Here is an 18,632-nt window from a genome sequence, read left to right on the forward strand (position 1 = left end):
CACACCCTGAGTGAATTTAAAGAGAGACTGTGCAGTTTGTTTAAAGTATACCCTCTGTCTGAAAGCGAGAAAGTGAATATCCTGAATGGACAGCTAACGGGTGCAGCACAGAGAGAGGTGAAAGCCAGGCAGGACACTGATAAAGAGACTGTTGCAAAGATCCTGGCCAAGCTGAGAAGCACCTTTGACACCGGCACTGCAGCTGAAATCAAGATGAGGTTCTTTGGCTGTAAACAGAAGGCACAGGACAGTATAAGGGACTATGCTCTCAACCTGCAGGAGGCGCTGCGAGCAGTTAAGCAAGTTCATCCTGACAGTGTAAAGGAGGAAGATAAACTGTTAAAGGAGCAGTTCATTGAAGGACTTCTATCCAGTACACACAGAGGACAATTGAGCATCATAACCCTGCAAGACCCTGATCTGGACTTTGCTGATTTTAAGGACAGGGTTATACGGGTTCTGCAGGAACCCACTGACAGCTGTCCAGCGCCCCTGAGGCGCCCAGCGATCACCTACCACCAGGAAGCAACGTCTTTCCCTTCCATCCCTGTGGAGGCTGATGCACAGACTCTGGATAAAGATCCAACTGAAGAGCTGCGTCTTCAGGTCCAGGAGTTGACCAAAGGAATGGCTGCGCTTACTAAAAATGTGCAGTCTCTGCAAGTGTCCTCTAAAGAAAAGATCCAGCTTGCTTCCAGTCAAGAGGATGTCCCATGGCTCTGGAGGAGGAGAACCCCGCCACTTCGAGGAAGGAACAACAATCGCTATGACCATGACGGACGTCGCATCTGTTGTCGCTGATATAAGGCAGGTCATCTTGCAAGATTCTGTCCTTTAAACGAGCAATCCCAGGGGTTAGAGGCCCAACCCCCAGGAATAGGATCCCCAGGCCCAAAGAACTGGAGAGCTAAGTATGTTGGAGGGAGACCAATCCTTCCGGTGGTGATTGACGGTATCCCCATGAACGCTTTGCTGGACACTGGCTCTCAGGTGACCACTACGTCGTACATTCTTTACAAGAGGTATTGAGCTGATTCTGAACTTACCCGTGGCCCAACTGATGAACTGACAGTAGTTGCCAGTAATGGTCAGTCTTTGCCTTTTTGGATGTAAAGAGATTACTGTTAAAGGGGGTTGGGTAGAGCTAAAATCTCAAGGTATGATAGTTGTTCATTAGAGATGAGCGACTTTGCCTTTTTTCGGGTCGAGTTGGGTTTCGCGAAACCCGACTTTCGCAAAAGTCGGGTCGAACGAAATCGGCCGACTATAGGGAAAAGTCGGGGGTCCGACTGAAACACGAAAACCCAATGTAAGTCAATGGGGAAGAAAAGTCGGCAGTGAGAGGAGGACAGGAAACACGCTTACAGTGCCCATTTGAATGCCAAAAGCATAAATTCTTATTACTGAAGCTTGTCACCCTTTATTTACTTCATAATACAAGTTACGCACTGAAAAATGGGGGTTATTTGGCTAAAGTTATGGGGGGGTAGGGCTGGCTCCAGGTTTTCATGTGCCCTGGGCGAAAAAGCGCCCCTTTAACACATAATACCACAACTCATGCTGCTCCGATACGGCAGAGAAATAGTGGTATACTACAAAGAAAAATACTTCACTTTTTACATCTCATGACGAGGCCCATCTATTTCTCCATACAGAATTATTGGTCCCATATAATGTTTGAAACAGTATATGATGAGCTCCACATAATGCTACAGTATATGTTGGTCCCCATGGATGAAGCTCCACTGTCTTATGGGCCCAAATAATGCTCCATACATAATGGGCCCCATTTCTAATGCTCTAGTGTATAATGGGCCCTGTAAATGCTGCTCCAGTGTCTGATGTCCACCTTTGGAATGTTCCAGTGTATGGTGGGCCCCATCTATCATTCTCCAGAGTATAGTGCTCCCCAAAAATTGCTGTCCCAACATTGAAAACAATGAAATAAGTCTCCTCGCTAGGGAATCCCTGTACTAGTCTGGACTCCTCGTCGTCCCCATCTTCCATCTCACTGCACAGTATTTCAACCTTGCAAGTGCTGTGATCCTGAGCAAGCAGGGGGGGCCCACTCGTTGGCGACGGCACTGGCACAGGGCCCCTGATAGTACAGTGGTGTGTCTGATGGCGGGTGGGCCGAACCTGCACTTTCATCTGCAGCTACCTCTTTGTCACCGTGTAAGATGGAACAGTATATGGGAAGGGTAACCTGAGTTTCATCAGGGTCAGATTCAGGCCGTGTAGCGTGCGAGGGGAATGTAGTGGTCTGGGTCAATGTACCAGCAGATTCATCGAGCAGTGGCTGGGCATCAGTGCACTTGTGTCGCCCCCAGGAGTACGGTCGCCACAGTGGCATTACCTTCCTCCTAGGGAGTGTGATGTCATACTTGGGAGCAACGAAGGATCTCTCTAGCAGGTTAACTGATTGGGCGGCGTTATTCCCACGAGTCACGACCCTCCAAACAGCGTTCATGAAGGCAAAGTGTTTGTTTTATGTGGGCAGTATGGTTGCAAAGCTGAACCTTAAAGGAATGTCCAGAAGGGCACCACCAGGAGTGGAGCCTGCAGCGTAATTTGACTCAACACGGGCAACCTCAACCATGCCAGCTACAGAACAGATGCACACATTGCAAGCTTAATTCCGTTAACGAATGAGACTCCGTCATACCCCGCGGTCCAAGTCCGGCTTACTAGAGGGACACGCGAGGCTCTGGCACGTGAGATTGGCCAATAACTGGTGTGTCATGCCCTTACATGTCCGTGGCTGCATGTGCGCTACACTGAAAGGGCCAGCGTTTGTCGCTTAGGCTAGTTTCACATTAGCGCTTTTGAGCGCAGCGACGGCCTGCGCACGGCCGCCGCTAAGCCCCACCCCCTGCCGCGCCTCCGCCGGTAGCTCCGCCTACCGGTGCATGACGCTGCATGCGTCCCCTATCTTTATCACTGGGGGCGCAGGCCGTGCGCAGTATGCGTTTGGCGGCGCATGCGCCTTTTTGACCGTGCGCCGAGCGCAACCAAACTGCAGCAGGTTGCGTTTGGCGCAGGTTGGCGCACCGTCAAAAAGGCGCATGCGCCGCCAAACGCATACCGCGCACGGCCTGCGCCCCCAGTGATAAAGATAGGGGACGCAGGACACATGCAGCGTCATGCGCCGGTAGGCGGAGCTACCGGCGGAGGCGCGGCAGGGGCGGGGCTTAGAGGCGGCCGTGCGCAGGCCGGTGCTGCACTCAAAAGCGCTAATATGAAACTAGCCTTACAGGTGCAGATAACCCGCTGAACACCGTTAGTGATGGGGATCTGGGATTACAATTATTACCCGCGAACGATGATTTCCCAGTAAGTGCAGGTCAACCGCAGTTCCGGAATTAGGCCTAACCGTCATTCCTGAAAAAATGAAAAACTTACGTGTGCAAACCACAGGTGCTGTAGCTTGCTTAACAGCTCGCCAACCGTTCTCAGGCCCAGTATGGATTACACGTGATTGCACAAAGGTGAGAAAGGGTACCGTATCCCCGGATAACATGTATGGATAGCATAGTGTACACATTCAAAATATATGTCTATAGATCAGGAGGCAGGCTCAGACGGTGTCAGGCCCAGTATGGATTACACGTGATTGCACAAAGGTGAGAAAGGGTACCGTATCCCCGGATAACATGTATGGATAGCATAGTGTACACATTCAAAATATATGTCTATAGATCAGGAGGCAGGCTCAGACGGTGTCAGGCCCAGTATGGATTACACGTGATTGCACAAAGGTGAGAAAGGGTACCGTATCACCGGATAACATGTATGGATAGCATAGTGTACACATTCAAAATATATGTCTATAGATCAGGAGGCAGGCTCAGACGGTGTCAGGCCCAGTATGGATTACACGTGATTGCACAAAGGTGAGAAAGGGTACCGTATCACCGGATAACATGTATGGATAGCATAGTGTACACATTCAAAATATATGTCTATAGATCAGGAGGCAGGCTCAGACGGTGTCAGGCCCAGTATGGATTTGACGGCCCAGATTACACAGCGGAGGAGCAGGGAGAGGTAAACATTGCAAATGCTGGGGCTCTGCTCAAGCAAGGGGGGCCCACTGGTGGGCATCGGTACTGGCACTGGGCCCCTCATAGTACGGCGGTGTGTCTGACGGCGGGTGTGCACCACCACCGTCAGAGACACCTGATTGCACTATGAGGGACCCTGTGCCAGTGCCCGCGCCCAAGAGTCGGCCTACCCACCTGTCCAGGGCAACGGCACTCGCACGGTTTTGTGCTCTAGGTGGTAACCCCGGCCATGGGGGGGGGGGGGGGGCAGCACAGTTAGGGAGTTTTAGAAAGCGGCATATGTTGATGTTGAACATTCAGCTGATGCAAAATGAGAAATTGTTCAAGTCCCAGGAAGAGGAGGACCAAAGCAAGCCATTTTTCTGTCAACCTATGTGTCATCAGAGGACGGTGGGACAGAATCCTTGGAAACCCATGCGTGGTTCATTTTAATGAAGGTTAGATCATCCACATTTTGGATCGACAGACGGGTCCTTTTTTCTGTCAGGATTGATCCAGCAGCACTGAAGACTCTTTCCGATAGCACCAGGGTCGGACTGGGGTGTCTAGGGCCCACTAAGGGAATTAACTTTAGGGGCCCGCCTACAGTAATGTACAACTCAACATTTAGGCTTTGAGACCGCAGAATTACACAATGGGTTCTTTTGCCGTATATCCCACGCCAAATCTGCATCATTTCAGCATCCTAATTCTACTAAAAGCTGCACCGTTGTTCATATGCTGCAGATCTTTCCGCACTACGATTCATTTAATCCTTTAGGGCCGCAGGCCTGTTTTCACCTTAATGCCCAGGCCATTTTTTGCAAATCTGACCTGTGTTACTTTGAAGTTAAAAAGTGACCCCATTTTGGAATCTACACCCCAAAGGATTAACGTAGGGGGTATAGTGATCACTTTTGTCCCAACAAGAGTTCCATGGTAGATGCTACACAGCCCAGCCAATCGAAGCGTTCGTATCTGCAGGGGGGGCTAAAATTCCCCCGGAGCAGCCAGGCAGTGTTGCTGCCTGCCGGTCTTAGCGGCGAAAGCCTCCCGGTACCCGTGCGATTAGCTGCCCCAATAGGCAGCACAGGTCCCCAATAGGCAGCATTGGTCCCTATAGGCAGCACAGGTTCCCAATAGGCAGCACAACTCCCCAATAGGCAGCACAGGTCCCCAAAAGGCAGCACAGGTCCCCAATAGGTAGCACAGGTCCCCAATAGGCAGCACAGGTCCCCAATAGGTAGCACACGTCCCCAATAGGCAGCACAGGTCCCCAATAGGCAGCACAGGTCCCCAATAGGCAGCATTGGTCCCAAATAGGGAGCAAAGGTCCCCAATAGGCAGCACAGGTCCCCAATAGGCAGCATTGTTCCCCAATAGGCAGCATTGGTCCCAAATAGGGAGCACAGGTCCCCAATAGGCAGCACAGGTCCCAATAGGCAGCACAGGTCCCCAATAGGTAGCATTGTACCCAATAGGCAGCACAGGTCCCCAATAGGCAGCACAGGTCCTAATAGGCAGCACAGGTCCCCAATAGGCAGCATTGTTCCCTATAGGCAGCATTGGTCCCCAATAGGCAGCACAGGTCCCCAATAGGCAGCATTGTTCCCTATAGGCAGCATTGGTCCCCAATAGGCAGCACAGGTCCCCAATAGACAGCACAGGTCCCTAGTAGGCAGCACAGGTCCCCAATAGGCAGGCACAGGTCCCTAGTAGGCAGCACAGGTCCCTAATAGGCAGCACAGGTCCCCAAAAGGCAGGCACAGGTCCCTAGTAGGCAGCACAGGTCCCCAATACGCAGCACATACAGACAGTAACTCACTGACCCGGCGTTGGCCTGTGTACCAGATACCAGGGAGAACCCGCTGAATCCCACCCCTGGGCAGGGCCGGCTCCAGGTTTTTGAGGGCCCCGGGCGAAAAAGTCTCAGTTGGCCCCCCCTTAACACATACCACGACTCATGCCATGTGACATGCGTGGTGACGGCCAAAAACGGACTTGTCTCCATGTGGATCACACGGACACGCATGTGATTCACACGGACACTCGCTCTGTGGCAAAACACGTTCATGTGATGGAGGCTACTGATTAGTAGTGTACGCATGAAAGAAAGAAGAGATGGGAAATAAAGAACAGGGAAAGAAAGAGAAAGAATGGAAGGAAGAACAGAGAAAGATACAGAGAGAGAAAGAAAGAACATAGAAAGAACGAACAGAGAAAGAAAGAAAGAAAGAAAGAAAGAAAGAAAGAAAGAAAGAAAGAAAGAAAGGAGCAGAGAAAAAGAAAGGAAGAACACAGAGAAAGAAAAGAACAGAGAGAAAGAGAAAGAAAGGGGGTAAAGAAAGAAAGAACAGATAGAGAAAGAAAGAGGGGAAAGAAAGAACAGAGAGAAAGAAGAAAGAAAAAGAACAAAGAGAAAGAAAGAGTGGACAGAAAAAAAGAACAAAGAGAGAAAGAAAGAAAGAAAGAAAGAAAGAAAGAAAGAACGAACGGAGAGAGAAAAAGTTGACAGAAAAAAAGAACAGAGAGAGAGAAAAAGAAGGAGGGGAAAGAAAGAACAGAGAGGTAGAGAGAAAAAGAAAGAGGGGAAAGAACAGAGAGGAAGAGGGGAAAGAAAGAACAGAGAAAGAAAGAGGAAAGAGAGAACAGACAGAGAGAAAGAACAGAGACAGAAAGAAAGAAAGAGAACAGAGAGCGAAAGAACAGAGAGAGAGAAAAAAAAGATTAGAGAGAAAGAACAGAGAGAGAAAGAAACAGAGAAAGAAAAATTCTATAAAGATACTATAGCAGCCCAGCTCCCATTGTAGTGCCTACCTGAGCCTCCTGGTGCAGGACAGATCATGATCCGCTCACATGGCCGACATCCCCGATTCCAAGGCAATCTCGCTGTCCGCTGTCAGAGGAGGACACGGTGATGGATCTGAAGCATTCCCTGAAGTGCCTCCATGGTTCCGTCACAATCTCCTACTGAAATGACCTAATTTCTGATAAGCTTCCAGCACGTCACTTCCGGCAGAACGTTACGTGCAAGTTTTAAATTGCTCCTTGGGGGTCCGCTGTGTACTCCTGTGTCCCGCGGGGAAAGTATGCTCCCGGCTGGGGCAGTCTCTCTCTCAAAATCGGGACTGTCTCGCTGGATCCGGGACAGTTGGGACTCGAGAGGTATAAATGCTCCCCACCATACACGCACGGCTCCACTTTGTATGCCTCGTACACACACGGCTCCGCTCCGTACACCTTGTACACACGCAGCTTCACTCCGTACACCCCCGGCTCTGCTCCGCTCCATAAACACACGGCTCAGCTCTGTACACACACGGCTCCGTTCCGTACATCTCGTACACACACGGCTCTGCTCCATAAACCTCGTACACACGGCTTCGCTCCGTACACCTCGTACACACACGGCTCTGCTCCATACACCTCGTACACACACGGCTTCGCTCCGTACACCTCGTACACACACGGCTCTGCTCCGTACAACTCGTACACACACGGCTCTGCTCCGTACAACTTGTAAACCCCTCGTGACCCCACCCAAGAACACACACGGCTCTACTACATCCACCTTGTTAAACCCCTCCCTGACCCCACACAAGTACACACATGGCTCTACTACATCCACCTTGTAAAACCCCTCCCTGACCTCACACAAGTACACACACGGCTCTGCTACATCCACCTTGTTAAACCCCTCCTGACCCCACACAAGTACACACACGGCTCTGCTACATCCACCTTGTTAAACCCCTCCCTGACCCCACATAAGTACAAACACGGCTCTGCTACATCCACCTTGTTAAACCTCTCCCTGACCCCACACAAGTACACACACGGCTCTGCTACATCTACCTTGTACAACCCCTCCTGACCCCACACAAGTACACACACGGCTCTGCTACATCCACCTTGTTAAACCCCTCCCTGACCCCACACAAGTACACACACGGCTCTGCTACATCCACATTGTTAAACCCCTCCCTGACCCCACACAAGTACACACACGGCTCTGCTACATCCACCTTGTAAACCCCTCCTGACCCCACACAGGTACACACACGGCTCTGCTACATCCACTTTGTAAAACCCTCCTGACCCCACACAAGTACACGCACGGCTCTGCTACATCCACCTTGTTAAACCCCTCCCTGACCGCACACAAGTACACACACGGCTCTGCTACATCTACCTTGTACAACCCCTCCTGACCCCACACAAGTACACACACGGCTCTGCTACATCCACCTTGTTAAACCCCTCCCTGACCCCACACAAGTACACACACGGCTCTGCTACATCCACATTGTTAAACCCCTCCCTGACCCCACACAAGTACACACACGGCTCTGCTACATCCACCTTGTAAACCCCTCCTGACCCCACACAGGTACACACACGGCTCTGCTACATCCACCTTGTAAACCCCTCCTGACCCCACACAAGTACACACACAGCTCTGCTACATTCACCTTGTAAACCCCTCCTGACCCCACACAAGTACACACACGGCTCTGCTACATCCACCTTGTAAAACCCATCCCTGACCACACACAAGTACACACACGGCTCTGCTACATCCACCTCTTACACACACGGCTTCGCTCCGTACACCTCGTACACACACGGCTCTGCTCCGTACAACTCGTACACACACGGCTCTGCTCCGTACAACTTGGAAACCCCTCGTGACCCCACCCAAGAACACACACGGCTCTACTACATCCACCTTGTTAAACCCCTCCCTGACCCCACACAAGTACACACACGGCTCTGCTACATCCACCTTGTTAAACCCCTCCTGACCCCACACAAGTACACACACGGCTCTGCTACATCCACCTTGTTAAACCCCTCCCTGACCCCACATAAGTACAAACACGGCTCTGCTACATCCACCTTGTTAAACCTCTCCCTGACCCCACACAAGTACACACACGGCTCTGCTACATCTACCTTGTACAACCCCTCCTGACCCCACACAAGTACACACACGGCTCTGCTACATCCACCTTGTTAAACCCCTCCCTGACCCCACACAAGTACACACACGGCTCTGCTACATCCACATTGTTAAACCCCTCCCTGACCCCACACAAGTACACACACGGCTCTGCTACATCCACCTTGTAAACCCCTCCTGACCCCACACAGGTACACACACGGCTCTGCTACATCCACTTTGTAAAACCCTCCTGACCCCACACAAGTACACGCACGGCTCTGCTACATCCACCTTGTTAAACCCCTCCCTGATCCCACACAAGTACACACACGGCTCTGCTACATCCACCTTGTAAACCCCTCCTGACCCCACACAAGTACACACACGGCTCTGCTACATCCACCTTGTAAACCCCTCCTGACCCCACACAAGTACACACACAGCTCTGCTACATCCACCTTGTAAACCCCTCCTGACCCCACACAAGTACACACACGGCTCTGCTACATCCACCTTGTAAAACCCCTCCCTGACCACACACAAGTACACACACGGCTGTGCTACATCCACCTTGTAAAACCCCTCCCTGACCCCACACAAGTACACACACGGCTCTGCTACATCCACCTTGTTAAACCCCTCCCTGACCCCACACAAGTACACACACGGCTCTGCTACATCCACCTTGTTAAACCCCTCCCTGACTCCACACAAGTACACACACGGCTCTGCTACATCCACCTTGTTAAACCCCTCCCTGACCTCACACAAGTACACACACGGCTCTGCTACATCCACCTTGTAAAACCCCTCCCTGACCCCACACAAGTACACACACGGCTCTGCTACATCCACCTTGTAAACTCCTCCTGACCCCACACAAGTACACACACGGCTCTGCTACATCCACCTTGTTAAACCCCTCCCTGACCCCACACAAGTACACACACGGCTCTGCTACATCCACCTTGTAAACCCCTCCTGACCCCATACAAGTACACACGGCTCTGCTACATCCACCTTGTAAAACCCCTCCTGACCCCATACAAGTACACACACGGCTCTGCTACATCCACCTTGTAAAACCCCTCCCTGACCCCACACAAGTACACACACGGCTCTGCTATATCCACCTTGTAAACCCCTCCTGACCCCATACAAGTACACACACGGCTCTGCAACATCCACCTTGTAAAACCCCTCCCTGACCCCACACAAGTACACACACGGCTCTGCTACATCCACCTTGTAAACTCCTCCTTACCCCACACAAGTACACACACGGCTCTGCAACATCCACCTTGTAAAACCCCTCCCTGACCCCACACAAGTACACACACGGCTCTACTACATCCACCTTGTAAAACCCCTCCCTGACCTCATACAAGTACACACACGGCTCTGCTACATCTACCTTGTAAAACCCCTCCCTGACCCCACACAAGTACACACACGGCTCTGCTACATCCACCTTGTAAAACCCCTCCCTGACCTCACACAAGTACACACACGGCTCTGCTACATCTACCTTGTAAAACCCCTCCCTGACCCCACACAAGTACACACACGGCTCTGCTACATCCACCTTGTAAAACCCCTCCCTGACCCCACACAAGTACACACACGGCTCTGCTACATCCACCTTGTAAACCCCTCCTGACCCCACACAAGTACACACACGGCTCTGCTACATCCACCTTGTAAACCCATCCTGACCCCACACAAGTACACACACGGCTCTGCTACATCCACCTTGTTAAACCCCTCCCTGACCCCACACAAGTACACACACGGCTCTGCTACATCCACCTTGTAAACCGCTCCCTGACCCCACTGTCCCACACATAAATGTTACCTCATCCATCCAGACCAGCACCATAATGAAAAGCGGCCAGCAGAGCAGAGTCCTGCAGCCACCCTGGTCATGTGACCCGACTCCTCCCCTCCTGTGACCTCATCACAGGTCCTGTGCTGGCACCGCACACAAGATTACAGTGGAAGGAAGCGATGATCATTGCTGGCTGTAAGGGGCTGCGTCACTGCGTGGGTCCCTCGCGGAGGGCGCAGGATGGGGTCAGTACATGGGGGGCGTGGCGGCGGCCGGCGGGTATCCCAGACAGCGTGAGTGGGCCCTCCCATCTCTCCAGGGCCCCAGCACTTGCCCGGGTGCTGACGCCGGCCCTGCCCCTGGGTACCAGCGACCAGTGAGTGACTGTGACATTCGGGGGCGGGGCCCACCGAGGGATCCAAGAGTACCTTTGTGGGCCAGTCCGAGCCTGCATCAGACACATCACACAAGCACAGAACACACATCAGACACATCACACAAGCACAGAGCACACATCAGACACATCACACAAGCACAGAAGACATATCAGACACATCACACAAGTACAGAGCACACATCAGACACATCACACAAGCACAGAACACACATCAGACACATCACACAAGCACAGAGCACACATCAGACACATCACACAATCACAGAGCACACATCAGACACATCACACAAGCACAGAGCACACATCAGACACATCACACAAGCACAGAAGACATATCAGACACATCACACAAGTACAGAGCACACATCAGACACATCACACAAGCACAGAACACACATCAGACACATCACACAAGCACAGAGCACACATCAGACACATCACACAATCACAGAGCACACATCAGACACATCACACAAGCACAGAGCACACATCAGACACATCACACAAGTACAGAGCACACATCAGACACATCACACAAGCACAGAGCACACATCAGACACATCACACAAGCACAGAACACACATCAGACACATCACCCAAGCACAGAGCACACATCAGACACATCACACAAGCACAGAGCACACATCAGACACATCACACAAGCACAGAGAACACATCAGACACATCACACAAGCACAGTGCACATATCAGACACATCACACAAGCACAGAGCACACATCAGACACATCACACAAGGACAGAGCACACATCAGACACATCACACAAGCACAGAGCACACATCAGACACATCACACTGCACAGAAGACACATCAGACACATCACACAAGCACAGAGCACACATCAGACACATCACACTGCACAGAAGACACATCAGACACATCACACAAGCACAGAGAACACATCAGACACATCACACAAGCACAGCGCACACATCAGACACATCACACAAGCACAGAGAACACATCAGACACATCACACTGCACAGAAGACACATCAGACACATCACACAAGCACAGAGCACACATCAGACACATCACACAAGCACAGAACACACATCAGACACATCACACAAGCACAGAGAACACATCAGACACATCACACTGCACAGAAGACACATCAGACACATCACACAAGCACAGAGCACACATCAGACACATCACACAAGCACAGAGCACACATCAGACACATCACACAAGCACAGAACACACATCAGACACATCACACAAGCACAGAGAACACATCAGACACATCACACAAGTACAGAGCACACATCAGACACATCACCCAAGCACAGAGCACACATCAGACACATCACACAAGCACAGAGCACACATCAGACACATCACACAAGCACAGAACACACATCAGACACATCACACAAGCACAGAGAACACATCAGACACATCACACAAGTACAGAGCACACATCAGACACATCACCCAAGCACAGAGCACACATCAGACACATCACACAAGAACAGAGCACACATCAGACACATCACACAAGCACAGAGCACACATCAGACACATCACACAAGCACAGAACACACATCAGACACATCACACAAGCACAGAGAACACATCAGACACATCACACAAGCACAGCCCACATATAAGACACATCACACAAGCACAGAGCACACATCAGACACATCACACAAGCACATAGAACACATCACACAAGCACAGAGCACACATCAGACACATCACACAAGCATAGAGCACACATCAGACACATCACACAAGTAAAAAGCACACATCAGACACATTACACAAGCACAGAGCACACATCAGACACATCACACAAGCACATAGAACATATCAGACACATCACACAAGGACAGAGTACACATCAGACACATCACACAAGCACAGAGCACACATCAGACACATCACACTGCACAGAAGACACATCAGACACATCACACAAGCACAGAGCACACATCAGACACATCACACAAGCACAGAGCACACATCAGACACATTACACAAGCAAAGAGAGCACATCAGACACATTACACAAGCACATAGCACACATCAGACACATCACACAAGCACAGAGCACACATCAGACACATCACACAAGCACAGTGCACACATGAGACATATCACACAAGGACAGAGTACACATCAGACACATTACCCAAGCACAGAGCACACATGAGACACATCACACAAGCACAGTGCACACATGAGACATATCACACAAGCACAGAGCACACATCAGACACATCACACAAGCACAGAACACACATCAGACGCATCACACAAGCACAGCGCACATCAGACACATCACACAAGGACAGAGTACACATCAGACACATTACCCAAGCACAGAGAACACATCAGACACATCACACAAGCACAGAGCACACATCAGACACATCACACAAGGACAGAGTACACATCAGACACATCACACAAGCACATAGCACACATGAGACATATCACACAAGCACATAGCACACATCATACACATTACACAAGCACAGTGCACACATGAGACATATCACACAAGCACATAGCACACATCATACACATTACACAAGCACAGTGCACACATCATACACATTACACAAGCACAGTGCACACATCAGACACATCACACAAGCACAGAGCACACATCAGACACATCACACAAGGACAGAGCACACATGAGACACATCACACAAGCACAGTGCACACATGAGACATATCACACAAGCACAGAGCACACATCAGACACATCACACAAGCACATAGCACACATCATACACATTACACAAGCACAGTGCACACATGAGACATATCACACAAGCACAGAGCACACATCAGACACATCACACAAGCACAGAACACACATCAGACGCATCACACAAGCACAGCGCACATCAGACACATCACACAAGGACAGAGCACACATCAGACACATTACCCAAGCACAGAGCACACATCAGACACATCACACAAGCACAGAGCACACATCAGACACATTACCCAAGCACAGAGCACACATGAGACACATCACACAAGCACAGAACACACATCAGACACATTACCCAAGCACAGAGCACACATCAGACACATCACACAAGGACAGAGTACACATCAGACACATTACCCAAGCACAGAGCACACATGAGACACATCACACAAGCACAGAACACACATCAGACACATTACCCAAGCACAGAGCACACATCAGACACATCACACAAGCACAGAGCACACATCAGACACATCACACAAGCACATAGCACACATCATACACATTACACAAGCACAGAGCGCACATCAGACACATCACACAAGGACAGAGTACACATCAGACACATTACCCAAGCACAGAGCACACATCAGACACATCACACAAGCACAGAGCACACATCAGACACATTACACAAGCACAGAGCACATTTCAGACACCTTACACAAGCACATAGCACACATCAGACACATTACACAAGCAAAGAGAGCACATCAGACACATTACACAAGCACAGAGCACACATCAGACACATCACACAAGCACAGAGCACACATCAGACACATCACACAAGCAGAGAGCACACATCCGACACATCACACAAGCACAGACCACACATCAGACACATCACACAAGCACAGCGCACACATCAGACACATCACACAAGCACAGAGCACACATCAGGCACATCACACAAGCACAGTGCACACATCAGACACATCACACAAGCACAGAACACACATCAGACACATCTCACAAGCACAGAGCACACATCAGACCCATCACTCAAGCGCAGAACGCACATCAGACACATCACACAAGCGCAGTGCACACATCAGACACATCACACAAGCACAGAACACACATCAGACACATCTCACAAGCACAGAGCACACATCAGACACATCGCACAAGCGCAGAACGCACATCAGACACATCACACAAGCACAGTGCGCACGTGAGACACATCACACAAGCACAGAGCACACATCAGACACATCAAACACATCACACAAGCACAGAGCACACATCACACAAGCACAGAGCACACACCAGACACATCACACAAGCACAGAGCACACATCAGGCACATCACACAAGCATAGAACACATATGACATATCACACAAGCACAGAACACACATCAGACACATCACACAAGCACAGAGCACACATCAGACACATTACACAACCACAGAGCACACATCAGACACATTACACAAGCACAGAGCACACATCAGACACATCACACAAGCACAGACCACATATCAGACACATCACACAAGCACAGAGCACACATCAGACACATCACACAAGCACAGAGCACACATCAGGCACATCACACAAGCACAGAGCACACATCAGACACATCACCCAAGCACATAGCACACATCAGACACATCACACAAGCACATAGCACACATCAGACACATTGCACAAGCACAGAGCACACATCAGACACATCACACATCAGACACATCACACAAGCACAGAGCACACATCAGACACATCACACAGGCACAGAGCACACATCAGACACATCACACAAGCACAGAGCACACATCAGGCACATCACACAAGCACAGTGCACACATCAGACACATCACACAAGCACAGAGCACATATCACACACATCACACAAGCACAGAACACACATCAGACACATCACACAAGCAAAGAACACACATCAGACACATCACACAAGTACAGAGCACACATCCGACACTTCACACAAGTACAGAGCAAACAGACACATCACACAAGCACAGGACACACATCAGACACATCACACAAGCACAGCGCAAACATCAGACACATCACACAAGCACAGAGCACACATCAGACACATCACACAAGCATAGAGCACACATCAGACACATCACACAAGCACAGAACACACATCAGACACATCACACAAGCACATAGCACACATCAGACACATTACACAAGCACATAGCACACATCAGACACATTACACAAGCACATAGCACACATCAGACACATCACACAAGCACAGAGCACACATCAGACACATCACACAAGCACAGAGCACACATCAGACACATCACACAAGCACAGAGCACACATCAGACACATCACACAAGCACAGAGCACACATCAGACACATCACCCAAGCACATAGCACACATCACACAAGCACAGAGCACAAATCACACAACCACAGAGCGCACATCAGACACATCACACAAGCACAGAGCGCACATCAGGCACATCACACAAGCACAGAGCACACATCAGACATATCACACAAGCATAGAGCGTACATCAGACACATCACACAATCACAGAGCACACATCAGACACATTACACAAGCACAGCGCAAACATCAGACACATCACACAAGCATAGAGCACACGTCAGACACATCACACAAGCACAGAACACACATCAGACACATCACCCAAGCACATAGCACACATCAGACACATCACACAAGCACAGAGCACACATCAGACACATCACACAAGCACAGAACACACATCAGACACATCAAACAAGCAAAGAGCACACATCGGACACATCACACAAGTACAGAGCACACATCACACAAGTACAGAGCAAACATCAGACACATTACACAAGCACAGAGCACATATCAGAAACATCACACAAGCACAGAACACACATCAGACACATCACACAAGCACAGTACACAAATCAGACACATCACACAAGTACAGAGCACACATCCGACACATCACACAAGTACAGAGCACACATCAGACACATCACACAAGTACACTGCAAACATCAGACACATCACACAAGCATAGAGCACACATCAGACACATCACACAAGTACAAAGCACACATCAGACACATCACACAAGCGCAGAACACACATCAGACACATCACACAAGCCCAGAACACACATCAGACACATCACACAGGCACAGAGCACACATCAGACACATCACACAAGCACAGAGCACACATCAGACACATCACACAAACACAGAGCACACATCAGACATATCACACAAGCACAGAGCACACATCAGACACATCACACAAGCCCAGAACACACATCAGACACATCACACTGCACAGAAGACACATCAGACACATCACACAAGCACAGAGCACACATCAGACACATCACACAAGCACAGAGCACACATCAGACACATTACACAAGCAAAGAGAGCACATCAGACACATTACACAAGCACATAGCACACATCAGACACATCACACAAGCACAGAGCACACATCAGACACATCACACAAGCACAGTGCACACATGAGACATATCACACAAGGACAGAGTACACATCAGACACATTACCCAAGCACAGAGCACACATGAGACACATCACACAAGCACAGTGCACACATGAGACATATCACACAAGCACAGAGCACACATCAGACACATCACACAAGCACAGAACACACATCAGACGCATCACACAAGCACAGCGCACATCAGACACATCACACAAGGACAGAGTACACATCAGACACATTACCCAAGCACAGAGAACACATCAGACACATCACACAAGCACAGAGCACACATCAGACACATCACACAAGGACAGAGTACACATCAGACACATCACACAAGCACATAGCACACATGAGACATATCACACAAGCACATAGCACACATCATACACATTACACAAGCACAGTGCACACATGAGACATATCACACAAGCACATAGCACACATCATACACATTACACAAGCACAGTGCACACATCATACACATTACACAAGCACAGTGCACACATCAGACACATCACACAAGCACAGAGCACACATCAGACACATCTCACAAGGACAGAGCACACATGAGACACATCACACAAGCACAGTGCACACATGAGACATATCACACAAGCACAGAGCACACATCAGACACATCACACAAGCACAGAGCACACATCAGACACATCACACAAGCACATAGCACACATCATACACATTACACAAGCACAGTGCACACATGAGACATATCACACAAGCACAGAGCACACATCAGACACATCACACAAGCACAGAACACACATCAGACGCATCACACAAGCACAGCGCACATCAGACACATCACACAAGGACAGAGCACACATCAGACACATTACCCAAGCACAGAGCACACATCAGACACATCACACAAGCACAGAGCACACATCAGACACATTACCCAAGCACAGAGCACACATGAGACACATCACACAAGCACAGAACACACATCAGACACATTACCCAAGCACAGAGCACACATCAGACACATCACACAAGGACAGAGTACACATCAGACACATTACCCAAGCACAGAGCACACATGAGACACATCACACAAGCACAGAACACACATCAGACACATTACCCAAGCACAGAGCACACATCAGACACATCACACAAGCACAGAGCACACATCAGACACATCACACAAGCACATA

General features: G+C 49.8%; 1 long non-coding RNA gene across 1 annotated transcript in view; it reads right to left on the reverse strand.

The window, feature by feature from the left end:
- LOC141085250 (uncharacterized) overlaps positions 1-9,485 on the reverse strand; it is a 69,194-nt gene extending 59,709 nt beyond the window's left edge. The window contains exon 1 of the long non-coding RNA XR_012231247.1: positions 6,861-9,485. This is a non-coding gene — a long non-coding RNA (uncharacterized lncRNA). The remainder of the gene's footprint in view (positions 1-6,860) is intronic.
- Positions 9,486-18,632: the final 9,147 nt, after the last annotated feature.

The sequence above is a fragment of the Dendrobates tinctorius genome, unplaced genomic scaffold (genome assembly GCF_039654945.1).
Source record: "Dendrobates tinctorius isolate UK_male_01 unplaced genomic scaffold, ASM3965494v1 ptg000028l, whole genome shotgun sequence".
NCBI lineage: Eukaryota > Metazoa > Chordata > Amphibia > Anura > Dendrobatidae > Dendrobates > Dendrobates tinctorius.